The following is a 14261-nucleotide window of genomic DNA, read 5'->3' as shown; positions in this document are numbered from 1 at the left end:
GTACTTCATTGAGATACAAATAAAACTTTCACACAGTAGCAAAAACAAAAGATTCATTGTTCCTAAGACAAGTATTCAAACTTTTTTTCCCTCGGGAAGAACAAATGAAATCCCGAAAATAAAATTGATTCCTGGAAATATTGTTCCTATATTGATTCCTGGAACTTGTTTTCATATCTTCAAAGTAAATGCATCAAGAGGAAAAATTTTCTTTTTATTTTTAATTATTTCAGTATTAAGTACATTTCAAAATTAAATTTTGCATTATTAAATAAAATAAATGCTAAAATATTACGGTTACCAAATGGTTATTTGTTTAAAATAATATTGATGATTTCTTCGAACTTTTTTTGATCACTCTTAAAAGTATATCTTTAATTAAACTATGTACTATTTTTATGCACTGTTTTTCAACAAACGCGCAGGACCAGCTTATTGTAATGCCAACTTAAAACTGAATTAAACTCCATTTAACTCAGATATATTCAGTATCTGCTAGAAGCCCACCCAACTTCAGATTGAGGGGTACCAGCTTGTCTGAGAAGTAAAGACGGTGTGTGCGCAATGTTGACCAAATTGAAACACTCATACCGTTGATTACTAAATTGTGGCGCCTTAATCACCATGACTCCTCTGTCCTACAACGACCTGTTTGCGAGAAATCTTTGCTATTTCAATTTAGATATACGCAAACAAAACAAGAATCTAATCTTTCAAATTCATGCGGTCACGACGAGTTTTCCTGCAGCATTGGATTTTTCAAATTTTCTAAGACAACAAAAACTTAATATATTTTAATATTGAATTTTTCGTGCAAATAGAGAGAAAGATATTTATGTTACCGATCTTTTTATAGATACATCTTATTATTCATGCAGTTTATTTCATAGATGACTCTTCTATTTTAACCATTTGTTTATACCATTTTCTCATTTCGAAGATAACTTCTGTTGCATTTCAAACATTAAAGAATGAATGTATTTATTTAACGAATGTTAATTTCAAGATAAATTCAAAAGTCGCTAAGCTGATCTGCGCGTTGAAATTGGACAACCACTAAAAAAACTTAGATGAATGTTTTTGTAAATTTCTAATTCTATTTATTTTATTATTTTGAAAGGCAATATATTCGTACAAAATTTTATGGATTCTGTTTTAAAAAAGTTTTTAAAAAAATTTATAAAAGTCATGAAAAATTCAATACATTTTGAATGATATATTGTGATTTTAGAAAGTCATAATATTTATTAAAGTTTTGAAACTAAAATACAAAGCAAAACCAATACCGTTATAAAAAAAGATGCCAAACAATTTTTATAAAAATTGGTTTCGAAACCTTTACTTGAAGCTGTCAATTGGTAAACTAAATCATGGATTAATCATTTAAAAAAATGTAAAACTTTTATTAATATCGTGCTAAACATTTGTTGGTATGTACTACTTTCCAATATTGCTATTATTTCATAAACAACTTTGATTTTTTTTAAAGTTTTAAATGATATAGAAAGCCTTAAAATGTTCAATTAGTATGTGGTTTTTGTTGCGTTTTAACAATATTCCACCAAATTATACGAAATGGAAATTATTAAAAGTTAACTGTAAAAACAATTTAGTCTTAAAGATTCTTATAAATTTAGTTATAATAAATTGCTTTTAATAATGGAAATATACCCATTACACCATAAATTATAATCAAAACTCATAACGATTCGTTCACTTTCTGGTGTGATACAAAATAATATTTTAGGAGTGCATATAAAAAGTTTTTTTTCCTCGAATCCAGCTGGTGAAACTGAATGTTTACATTTATTTTAGCAGGATAAGTTTTGACCTGAGAAGAGACCGAAATAGACTCCTTTCTATGTTTATTTTAGCATCGTGAACTTTTTTGAGATTTTCTTTTCAGACCCCTCATTTATAAAGATGAGAAATTCTAAGGTTGTTTAGTTTGTTTGTTTGAATTTTTTTTTTTTTTTTTGAATTTGGTTAAAGGTTATTTGAAGTAGGTCAAGAAATTAGGTTTTGAGGTTTTGTTTTTGTTTACCATCCTTACAAATCATTGAAAAATGCAGATTTATTAGCGAATTAACTTCGAAAAATGCAATCTTATTTCATTTCTATTGATTGATTAATAATAAAACTTCCTAATATTGTAAAATAAAGAGTAGTTCAAATATATAAAAGCTTGTCATTGATTACAGGATTCGATATGAGAAATGTAATTTTGGTTTTGTTTACCAGTTTTTACGAGGCATTGCAAAATTGAGATTTGCTTAAGAGAAATAACCTTTGAGTTTTGCAGTCTTATTTAATTTTCAGATGATTTATTAATAATAAAATTTCTTATATTGCAAAATGAAGGATAGTTTAAATACATAAAAGTTTTTCATTGATTATGATTCTAAATAACCATTATTTATTAATGTTTCTGCGTAAACATTTGTTTATTATTCTTTTTCAACAACGCTAAAATAAAAATAAAGAAATTCATCCTATAATATATATATATATATATATATATAACCAGCGTTGAATAACTATTAAAAATGTTTTGGTTTGCAACAATCATACGCTCAACTTCGTAGCCTTGTAATTATAAACTTAACCTAGCGTTCGTGGAGGGCTTTTTAATGAGACTAACATTCATTTTCGATGTACAGAAAGGAAAACCACGAAAACTTCTCATGGTTACCTCGGCGGCAAAGTATTTTTTCCGTGTGCACTGTGTTTGGTGAGTTCCAAGAGTAGGATTTGAACCTGGGATCCCTCATTGGAAAGCGATAGTTCCATTCCCTGAGTTATCGCGGCTCCATTCAGTATGTTGTCATGGCACGTCATTTCTCAAAACCGACCCATTTCGGTTTTTAAATTTTTGAAAAAGAAATCTTTTTCGCATTTTTTTCGCCCAAGTATGCATTAGTTTCCGTTCCTTAAGATTTTTGAGTGGTTCTAATCAAAGCCTGCTAACCCAGAATTTAATATTTAAAAAAATAGTTCATAAGCTTGCCTTGAATTGATGCCGTCAAAGCTTGAAATGCTTTTTCATTATTAAAAAAAAATTACTTTCTTTGGAATTATCTGAATCCCAAAAATAATCCATCAGAAATTATAAGACCTATGCATGGCTCACTTTTCAACCTTCTTATAATATATAAAAGCGAATTTCCACTTACAACGCATAAAATTGATGTTTTAAACTAACTGTTGTTCCTAAATTAATAATAATTAACTACTTAAGCTCCATTGGAATAATCTGAGATAAGTTCAAAAAGAAGAATAAGTTCAAAGTTCCTTCGCAATTTTTTTATGTAGTTTTGCTCCTTATTTATTGCGTTCTTTTTCAAAATTCTAGCATTATTCTCAATTACTAAAGAAATTATATTGGATGATTTTCATGTTTTTCATTACTACATTAAAATCACATTTTTTACTAAAACTTGGTACGGAAATAATATTTTTCGATATGAAAGATATTCGATTAAAATAAAATATTAAAATATTGTTAATTAAATTATGGACTTAATAAATTAATGGATGCAAACTTCTTTTGTAGTTATTTTTATATTTTACGAGAAATCAGATTTTATAGTTTTAAAAAGAATCACCTACAACTTAAATTTCAAATATGATTATTAAATTTAAAAATAAAATTTTTTCAAGTTTTTATTATTCTTCCCTGGCGGGACATCCCTGGGTGGGCCTTGTCCTTCTCTAGGAGTTTCCTCCAATTGTCCTTTTGTTAGGAGACTGTCTTAATATTTCATTAGTTTATTTAATATTAAAAAAATTATATATGTATTTTAAATTTCAATCTATTTTACAAAAAACTGTCAATTTTTAAAACTTTGTCCGTCCCCTAAAGGTATTACTGTATATAGCAACAAGACTCCTCATTGCACAGTTGCTTGATAAGGAGCCTTTTTTATGGTAAATACCGTATTTAATAATTTTTTCCGTTTATTTGCTTACTTTTTAAATCAGTGGTATCATTTAATAATGCGATACGAAATTGAAAGCATGAAATATATTGTATTTTGAGATTGGCTCTTGCTACCCCTGACTTTATTTAAAAATAATTTATGTACCACATCCTTATTCACACTAAATCATCCATTCGTTGTCAGAAACTTAGCTTTCATTCAATTGAAGCTTTTCTGAGTTACTAGAAATCGAACAAAATAGTGATTGTAGGAATGTTAGAAATGGAGTTTATCATCAAACATGTTTACGCAAACAAATTTCTGTTAACATTCAGGTGATAAAACTGTTACTTTAGTAAAATAAAAAATAGCAAACAACGATATATGTGTCAAACAAATGCGTTCATCTGTGTTGAATCTAGAATAATCGGGTGGATTGAAGTTTTTTGTAGACCATTTTTTCTGTAAAACTGTTTGATTAGTTTAAATATTTGCATTTGAAAAAAAAATTCTACTGTCTACAAAGCAAATTGTCTTAGAAAAATTAACGGCGTATCCAAATATTTATTATCATAACAATGGTTAAGAAGAGAACGTCCTACGAATTTTTATACCTTTTTGAAAAAAAATATTATTGTCTGAAAACGAGTATTAGTTACTTAAATAAATATAAAATAACTTAAAATAAATTTATTTTTGTATATCACTAGCACATTCCAAGTTACAATTTTATTCAAATATTTTTCTGAAATATAAATATTTTCTTCCCAGTAAGTATTTGTGACAGAAAAACTCGTTAAAAGATCAGTAAATGCTGATAAAATACCATATATGAAAAATAGATTTATGATGCACTTGCATAATATAGATTATATTTCATTATTTTGTCATTCCATTAAGATAAAACACACAAAACCAAACTCTTAAGCCTCCCAAGCTTTAAATAATGGCATAAAATTTAGAAGCATGTAGCTTTGAAGAAAGTAAATTCATAAACGTGACAAAATTATATAAAAAAATTTCAGAAAGTTTTAAAAAATTTAAGAATTTATCTACTTAAAGTTTTACAATTATTTTTTTATTACATAATGAAAAGATAAATTTTAATTTTTATCACTTTTTTACGTATGCTAGAATATTTCTCATTATAGGATATTTCCTCAGAACTTTACACATATGAAAAACATTTAATAAAATATATAATATGTAACAATAACAATAAAATGTAACATAATATTGTTGTATATTTGTATATATAATATGGAATTTTTCAGTTTAGTTCCATCAATTTATTTAATGTTACTTAACTAAATTTTTTGGTAGGAAATTTGAAATTTTTGACATATCCTCAAAGAAAAAATTAAAATTGAAGAGTGCATATTTAAAATTAAACCCAGAATGCAAAGCAGAAAGAAGTAGGGGAAAAAAGCACTCAAAAGGAAAGCAGAGTATTTTATATTTTTAAAACTTTTAAAAAATACGCTAAAAATAATTTTCGCTATTTTCTTAACGATATACACAGGACGGACATATAAATCCATAATAACATCTTAATTTAAACTGGATGATTTTCAAAAGAATTTCGCAAACTATCCTTTCATCCTCTTAACTATACTATCATCAGTTTACTTATCTTCAAGGGTTTCCAAGCTCTTAGAAATTACATTTTTTTGAAGTTAAATATTTCCATAATCCCATTCCACTATTCTTACAATATGAAAACAATGGACACAAATATGAGTGACTCAATTCTTTACATGCTCTTTAAATCGTTAAACTACCGAGAGAGGGCAGTACTGTTTGTTGTGATTTTGCCGCAACTCATCGCACTGACATCTCGGGGGGGGAAAAACTGAAATTCACCGGCACTCAGGTGTTATTGAGTCGCCGTAATTTATTAAATCATGAGAAATATGCATCTTACTTCCACATCAACTTTAAATTTCGTAAAGAAATCTAATTACGCTAAAATCGGAACAAAATTCATTCCAAAACACAGTTGAGTGATTCAATGGAGCTTTGCGGAAAAGCCAGTGCCGAGATTCTTCCATACCGTCTGCTGTAGTATTGATCAGTGACGTACGGTAGAAAAAGTTAGAGAGATTTTTCTTTTAATTCATTAAAAGAGAGAAGAGGTGGACCCTCTTTTCGTAAATCCATGCTACGGCAATCCAGGTAAGCTAGTATCTTTACGATATTAGTGTTTATTTAATTAAAATAGTAACTCATTCACTTTTTAACCTGTTGCCTCACAGCGTAGGATTTCTTTTATTTACCTTTTCTGTATCGTAGTTTTAAGCCTCTTTTTATTTACACTTAAAACCAGAGCTTGGTGTTGTGCGTAACGGAGTGTCATTCCGAAGTATTTCTAAGCGATTTATTTTAATAAAAAAAATTTATGATGCTTTGAATTTATAATTATTAAATTTTTTTTTTTTAAAAAATAGAGGAACCTCACACTTTGTTTCGTGGGATGTTACCGTTCATATCCTCCGACGTTTTATAGTTCTAAAACCACTGCCTGAAATAGTAAAAGAAAAATATAAGTAGTAGGTTTAACTTACATTTTATAAAAAGAAATTAAAAACATAGAGATTAAATATAGTGTATATAACTGTTTAGACGTATATAGAAATAATATTTAAATGTATGATTTTTTATCTATGCTGATTATCTTGTTACCTTAAAATTAACAATACGCAGAAATAATATATTTTGCAATAAATATTATATTGTGCACATTTTTTTTTCTTTCATTGGAAAAATTTACTTCATCTTTCATCTTCGAACTCGTGTTCGAAAAGTGAAATTTACAGTTTTCATCAAAATATTCTGGATTTTAATAGAACATATTTAATTATAAAAAAGAATACATTTTCTAAATAAGTTAAACTTAAAGTCTGATAATTAATATAGGAATTTTGAAATTAAATTAAAATTTTTTAAAGCAAATATTCGGTTTTCAATTTCAAAAAGAAAAATAATTTTTTAGTTTTTTATATTTTATGCGAAAATGTCAAGATGCCAACCTTCCTATGTAAACTACATAGTGTCAATTCTAAGTAGCTGGTTCATTTGTTTTATTAAATTTAGAAACCTATAAAACTAGCATAAAAATAACTATTATTTACATGTCCATTTTTAGGTAAAAATAATCCTTTTTTTGCATATACGCTACACACACAAAAAAAAAAAAATTCTATCGTCTAAAACCAAAACTTCTTTCAGGAACTTATTTAGAAGGCCATTAACTATATTTTGATATATTACCTTAAAAGTAAGTGTACATACATACTACTGACTTAGGGATCTATGTAGTTAAAAAAGCAAAGTTTTACAAATGTCCGTACTTGTCTTTGCAAAAAAAAAATCATGCAAAAAAATGTAATTCTACTTTTTTCTCTTAGTCTGCAGTTCTAAACAATCCGTGCTACAATCATAAACATTCATGAAAAATTGTAGACAATTATTTTCAAAACATGATCTATCGTATTTAAGGGGGTGTAAAATGGAATAAATCTGATTTTGGGATAAACCCATTTAAAGACTTTAAATCATTAGACTTACTTGCACAAAACCAGCTATAACTTTGTAAATAATTGGAGTACAAACAAAAGTATAGTGTTTTTGGAAAGTACAGGGATTCTAAATTTATAATAAACTCATTTTCGACAATTTTGCCTAAAATCATGTTTTGTGCTATTCAGATATCTTAAAAAAATTAAGACATCTGGTTTTCCTGTTAAATCTGATGCTATTTGAAAATAATAATTATAAGATGCAAAAGAAAGTTATATTGTCTATATCTTTTTTCAGGAAAATAAACTTACCATTTTGTTTAATTTTACTCTATTTCATATTATAATTATCTTAAGTCTTGTAGTACCTATCATATTTTAAAAATTGGGCATCACTTTTGTTTGCTACATGCTTGCTCAAGAAAACAATTCAACTGTAAAGTTTTAAATTTTGCATGTCATTATTGTCAGCATTTTAGGGCCATCTTTTTATTGGTACCTATTAGGATACATTTTTTGGAAAGATATTTTAATTAACTTCTTTTATTAAAATTGCATTTGCACAGAATATTCTCTTCTGATCATGTGTCATTAACCCACATCGCCTTAATTTGATTATTGTTTAAAATGTATCTTCGGTACGTATTTAAAATGTCGATTTGTTAAAATTTTAATTAACTTTAAAAAATTAACTGCCTTTTTAATTATTTCCTCCGAAAGGTTTATTTTTGAATAATAGCATAATTGATTTACCTGATTATCAGTTTTTTAAACTTTTTTTCTGTAACTTTGACGTATAAGCCTATTCATATATAGCGCCTTTAAAATGTACTGTTTGCAAAACATTTAACCACCCTAAATAACTTTTGATTTAATGATCAGATCTTCAAGTTCCAGGACTTAATCTTAATTTTGTGAAAGTCGTATTTTTAACTAACTTTGAGTAATTATTTTTCATAATTTCATTTAATAATCAAGAAAATTTTGAATTATACCGTATGAAATTTTTTAAATTTTAAAGAATGTACTTTACATGGCAAAATACAAAATTTGAGCGAAATCGATGGAATAGTTCTTGAGAAATCGAATTTTTAAAAAGTCATGTTTATAAAATCTCATTTCTAAGAAACTAATCGACCGATTTTGATCAAAAATTGTATTTTACCATTTAAAATTATATTCTTTACGATGATGTAAAAATTTGTTTACCTTACAATTCAAAATTTTTTCTTCTATTATTAAAATAAGTAGTAAAAAATATTTATTGAAAGTTATATTTCCATGGAATTACCTTTAGATAAATGAATTTAATAATTGAGTGAAAAAAAATTTTCAATTCGTTTGAAAAGCTCTCAAGATATAGTATAAAATACTCAAAACGTAGAATTAGCATTAAGGGGTTCGAACTATAGGCCGCCTTCCTGTCAAACCGAATTGGGACCATATTTCTCGGATCGCGGCTACTCCCTACATTTTGGGGATCAGAAATCCAAATCCTAAAAAAACGGTATATTTTTTCAGAAAAAGTACGTGTTTGTGTCTGATTTTGAAACTTAAAATATATTACTAGAACTAGATCAGTAACTTAGTTCAACCCTTTTTTTCAGATAAACATAACATTTTCTTAATCTCAAACATTCCCGAATTTGTATTAGATTTAGTTAAAAACTAAACTTCATATTTGCTTACCTTAAGTATATAATGTTGTTTATGTTTAGATTACATACTATAAAAATTTCCGACTCTTTTACCATTAAATTATTTATTCAATTTTTTTCAGTCCAATCATTTTGGAAATTAATATAGCTCAATATCATGACCATCGTTAAAAGCACTGCAGTTTCTTGGTTATCTCAAGCAATTGTCAATAGTTTTTTTTTATCTTGAGCAATACCATGCTCAAGTTTGAAATTGATTATAATACTTGTTTTTGCAAAAATATTTATATCCGGTATTTTTTTTCCAGCTTATTTTTATAGCCATAACAACTGTCAATGTTTTTCAGTTCATTTGTATTGTTAGAGCACGCAATGTCATTGTGTGAATATCAAAATTAAATCTATATCTAATTTGCATTGAGTCATCCAGGACATTAACTCTGCACGTGGAAATCGATCAATAATGTCATTTAGTGCACGACTACTTGGCTAATTTAAAACAAGAGTATGTCAAATGTTTATGAATTACTTTTCATGCTAATTTATTTACAATGAATTCGTAAAAATTCCCTCGTGTATTCTTAGAAAAAGTGTAGTTTTTGTAAAGCCATAAACTTAGTTTACTATTCTAAGTTTTTGTGACTACTGTTAAATTATAATAAACATTGGTAGTGTAGAGAAACCATTGCATAATGATTGGAAGTTAGTAAATTTTGAAGTTTTTTTTCCTAAATAATTTTGCTTCATTTTATAAACAGCGTCGAATAGCCGACGCAATTTCAAGTTTACGACTATCTCTATTTAAATCATATCCTTTGAGTTTTGAGACTAGATTTTATCAAGATTTTTGTTTTCCATTTTTCGGAGTTTATAGTTGGTTTTTCATGTTAGGATTTATTTTAAAATATACGCAATAGGCTCCTCCTTTGCAAATGCCTCGGTTTTATTTTATTTTATTTTACAACTGTCGTTGAACAGCCGACTCGATTCTAAATTTACGACTGTCAATGTTCACCTCTGTCGCCTTATAATTTTAAACCCAAACCACAAAGCAAGGGAACTTCTGGATCAAGCGTTGGGACAAACTAACCTACGTGATTTTGATTGAATTAACATGATTGAATTAACATGCATTGAAAAACAACGAAAACTTCCCATGGTTAGTCCGACGGCAAAGGAATTCTGACTTATGAATTTGTCTACCATTGAAGATATTTTATGTCAGCACTATGGTCGGTGGCAGGCTGAAGCAGAATTCATATCGACCAACTATCTGTGGGATTCGAACCTGTTCAACCTCATTTGGAGGCGAGAACTCTAACCTCTGAGCCAATTTTGTAAATGTTTGATTGTAAAACCTTTTACAACCAAACCTGACATGATCCAAAATAACCTGATAAAATATGAAAACTAGACCTTGTTTTAAAAAAAACTTTTTTTTCCTAAATATTGTGATGTATCTAAAATATAATGCTTTTTTTTATTTTTAATGTTTTATTACTTCGTCAGAAAAAGCATAAACTGAAATCATAAGGGAAGGCAAAGGAAACGTAGATGTTAAACAACCCTTAAAATTAAACCAGCTGTCTAATAAAACTTCTGTTAAACAGACAAAGGTATAAATAAAACAGTCCTATAAAGATTAATCTAAGGATCTATTGCTAAATAATGTAATGAAAATCTAAAAATAGAAGTAGTAATACTGAGTGCTAAAGCAGCTAGATGAATTGTACTAACAAAAAAGGCAATCTGGAGAAAGTCCAGTTCAAACGAAATAAAAAGAAAAGTCTTGGCGCAAAAGAAAAGAAAAAGGTTATTTGTCTTCAGTTGCCTTTTAAACCAAAGAAAAAGATGTTTTAGCAATACGAATTACATGCTTTTGAAAAAGCTATGTAGATTGGTATAATATAAGGTAATACACCTGAAAATACATAAAATGAATAAAACAAAGCCATATCATATGAAGCAATGAATAATACACTTCTGGTCGTTAAGATTGGTACACCAAGAAGGTAGCACGCAATAAACTCGTAAATTTGGTTGAAATGATAAGCGAACGATTAGATTTTCAAAACATACATGCAAAACAGGCGGCAATAGCGACACATAATGTGCTCATAAAACAAACTTTTGGTGGAAGTTTCGCCTTATTCAACTTACATTTAAACAGTATTTTTGGCTGAAAAGGACATTGTAATGCCCTTAGTAAGAAATAGAAAAGACTACCAACACGTGTATGACTTAGATAAAGAACGAATTATAGCCTACTGTGTAGTTAATGATTTATCTCAACGCAATGTTGCCGCTAGCGTTGGCTCAGATACATTGACTGTCCGCAGAATATGAAGTCAATGAATTCAGGATAATCATATGAAGCTTTGGGCTAGATTTAGGCTGCTCATCACTCTAGCAGCAGATAAGGCAAACATCTTATTCTCATTGATAGTGGGTATCAGGCCACGAACCATGAACCGTTTGCAAGACAAAAAGCTTCTGCTCCAACAGGTTGGCGACGTAAGCAGCAGTACTTTCTGTTAGAGCGGCAACCAGGGATTCTTCTACACTTAGCTCTGTATTATAGATTGCAGAACCTTCAGTGGTGTGATCTGGGATCAACATCCAGCCTGAACCCATGAATTTCAGCACATCAGCTTTACAGCCGAATCTCGGTTCTGTACAGAATCATGACGACAGCTATCCTGTTTGGCGAAATCATAGAAACGCACGTTACTAAATTTCTTGAAGCATTATGCAATTGTTGTTGCATCACCGCGAAGTACTTGCAGTGATGATATGGAATGTTATTGGATGCATATGTCAGTCACCACTAGTTCGTTTACTTGGCACTATGAACACCAACCGTTAAATTTCAAACGTGCTAAGACCCGTGGCTCTGCCCTAACTACCCACTCTAGCGCCATTTTACAGCAGGAAAAAAGTCCTGTACTTCCTCGTTATAGAACAAGTTCGACTGATACAGAAAATGTTATTTTGGTTTGCACATTTTCCTTATTACTGAACAATTAAAAATGCGTAGTTCATGGTTGCCGACTGATCGTCTCCAATCGGTCTTCGATAAGCTATGGCACAATCTTAAAGTTGTATTTACTTAGAATCCCAAAACTACCATACATCAGTGAATAAATGCTGTTATTTTTGATAGATGGGACAACCTTGTGCATTGATTTCTTATTTCATATAAATTTAATCATTTCTTTTTTTTTATTATGTGCGTGCTTAATAAATATTACGTTATTTGTATTCCATCATGGTGTTGGAGTTTTAGAGGACAGCTGTATGGAAATTCCCAAAGGAGATATTGACTTACACGCAGTCAGCAGCTGGAAAATAAATAAATTTGACCAAAATGAAGGTACATTATTACTGCAGTTTCAAAATCATCAGAGAAAGGAACTTTATATTCACTATAGCAGAAATATTTAAGTTTACAGAATATTTTTTTATATTTATGTAATTTTATATAATTTTTTTTATTTAATTTTTCATTTTCCTGTATTTTTTTNTAGACTTGGTCTATTTTTGAACATATTTTTAAAATTAAAATATGCAATTCATAAAAAAAAAATTTCACTTAAAAGTTGACAATTTCGTGGAATTGCCCAGGTACATTATTACTGCAGTTTCAAAATCATCAGAGAAAACTGTATATTCACTATAGTCGAAGTATTTAAGTTTACAGAATATTTTTTTATATTTGTATAATTTTATTTTATTTTTTTAATTTAATTCTTCATTTTCTTGTAAATTTTTTTAAATAGTTAAAATTAATAAATACCATACCATGAAATTCAAGATTAATAATAAACTAAATATTTAAATAATATATGAGCAAAAAAATACCGAATGAGGTAAAATATTTTATATATTTACCTATGCATATTAATAATTTCATAGCAAAAATTATCATATTAATAATTTAATTAATTTAATTGGGATGCTTTTGTTATTAATGGTGAACGAGTTTCTTATTATTAAAATTTTTAAATAAATTATTTTTATAAGAAATGTTAAGAACATGTGTAAAGTATTATAATCAAAAAGTATAAAAGTACCTAATTTTATCTTATCTCAACCTAATTTTCTTTCTTGCATAAGTACTAAGTAGTAAAATTGGTTTGTATAAGTAAGACTTTGTTTATTGAAACTAAAAGTATGAATAAACAAAACTGATTGCATTTGCCGAAATAAGAGTACATAAGAACTGATATTTGCTAAGTATTTCCTGTCACTGAATCTATACTAAAAACGTGTCCCTGTTAAGAAGTAATCTTACAAAATAGATGAATGTAAATAATTTGCGCAAAAATAACTGTCTTGAAAGCAGTGCAAACTAGATTTATCGGTAAACTATGATTAAGTATCTATATTTGGCAATGATTTTTATGGCTCACGTACGGTAGTAAACGTATCCTAAATGAAGTATGGCGCATTTCGCAAACATCTACCTTTTGTAGGAAATAAATATAAAATAAAACGTAAAGTAAATATCTATTTAATAAAAATTAGTCTAAAATATCTTTTAAATTAGTCAGTACTATTACGACATAATAGCTTTTATACTCTTAAATAGCTTTTAACATAAAATTGCAGCTTTGATGATACTGAATAAGTAAACAGTATCTCTTCTACAGTAAATAATTTGAAGCGATGATGTGTGTTTAAAATAATTGCATTGTCATGATAGAATTTGAGGGATTTATATTCTTGAAGGAACAGGAGTTTCACAACGCGAAGACAACCCATTTTTCTGTTTTCTTTGTGTATAAAACTAAGTCAATTACACCCCGTTCAATTGTTTTTCCTACCCCTTTTAAGTAATTCCTTTTCCGTTTAGCGCAGTATAGCTTATTCCGGCTTTTGAGCCTTAAAACTTTACATTCAATCCAAAATATAAATTATATTTTTGTGCATAAAGGCTTTTTAATAGAGAATGAATACAACTTAAACATTTACTACGCCTGGAACTCTATATTATAATAAATAAAAAAAATTATGCTCTTAGTCAAGTAACGAAACGTTTTACAAGACTTTCCAGTTTAATAAAACTTTAAATTTAATTAAAATATTTTTAGTTACTCTACATTGTTTTAAGTAATTCTATTTTTTTTCGTTATATGACACAACTTAAGCTGAGACAATATTTT

At 28.1% G+C, this 14261-nt stretch overlaps 1 protein-coding gene across 3 annotated transcripts in view; it reads left to right on the top strand.

Annotated features, from left to right (window-relative positions):
* The window catches only part of LOC107452098 (E3 ubiquitin-protein ligase MARCHF8), a 62304-nt gene that overhangs the window by 30192 nt on the left and 17851 nt on the right, over positions 1 to 14261 (top strand). The window contains exon 1 of one of the 3 annotated variants that reach the window (XM_016068406.4): positions 5705 to 6095. The exons of the other annotated variants lie outside the window; for them this stretch is intronic. The gene's annotated coding sequence lies outside the window, so the exon portion shown is untranslated. Of the gene's footprint in view, positions 1 to 5704; positions 6096 to 14261 lie in introns of those variants that run through there. 3 annotated transcript variants of the gene reach the window in all.

This window comes from Parasteatoda tepidariorum, chromosome 3 (assembly GCF_043381705.1).
Source record: "Parasteatoda tepidariorum isolate YZ-2023 chromosome 3, CAS_Ptep_4.0, whole genome shotgun sequence".
Classification (NCBI taxonomy): domain Eukaryota; kingdom Metazoa; phylum Arthropoda; class Arachnida; order Araneae; family Theridiidae; genus Parasteatoda; species Parasteatoda tepidariorum.
Note: the sequence above shows the minus strand (reverse complement) of the source record. Positions and strands in the feature narration are given on the sequence as shown.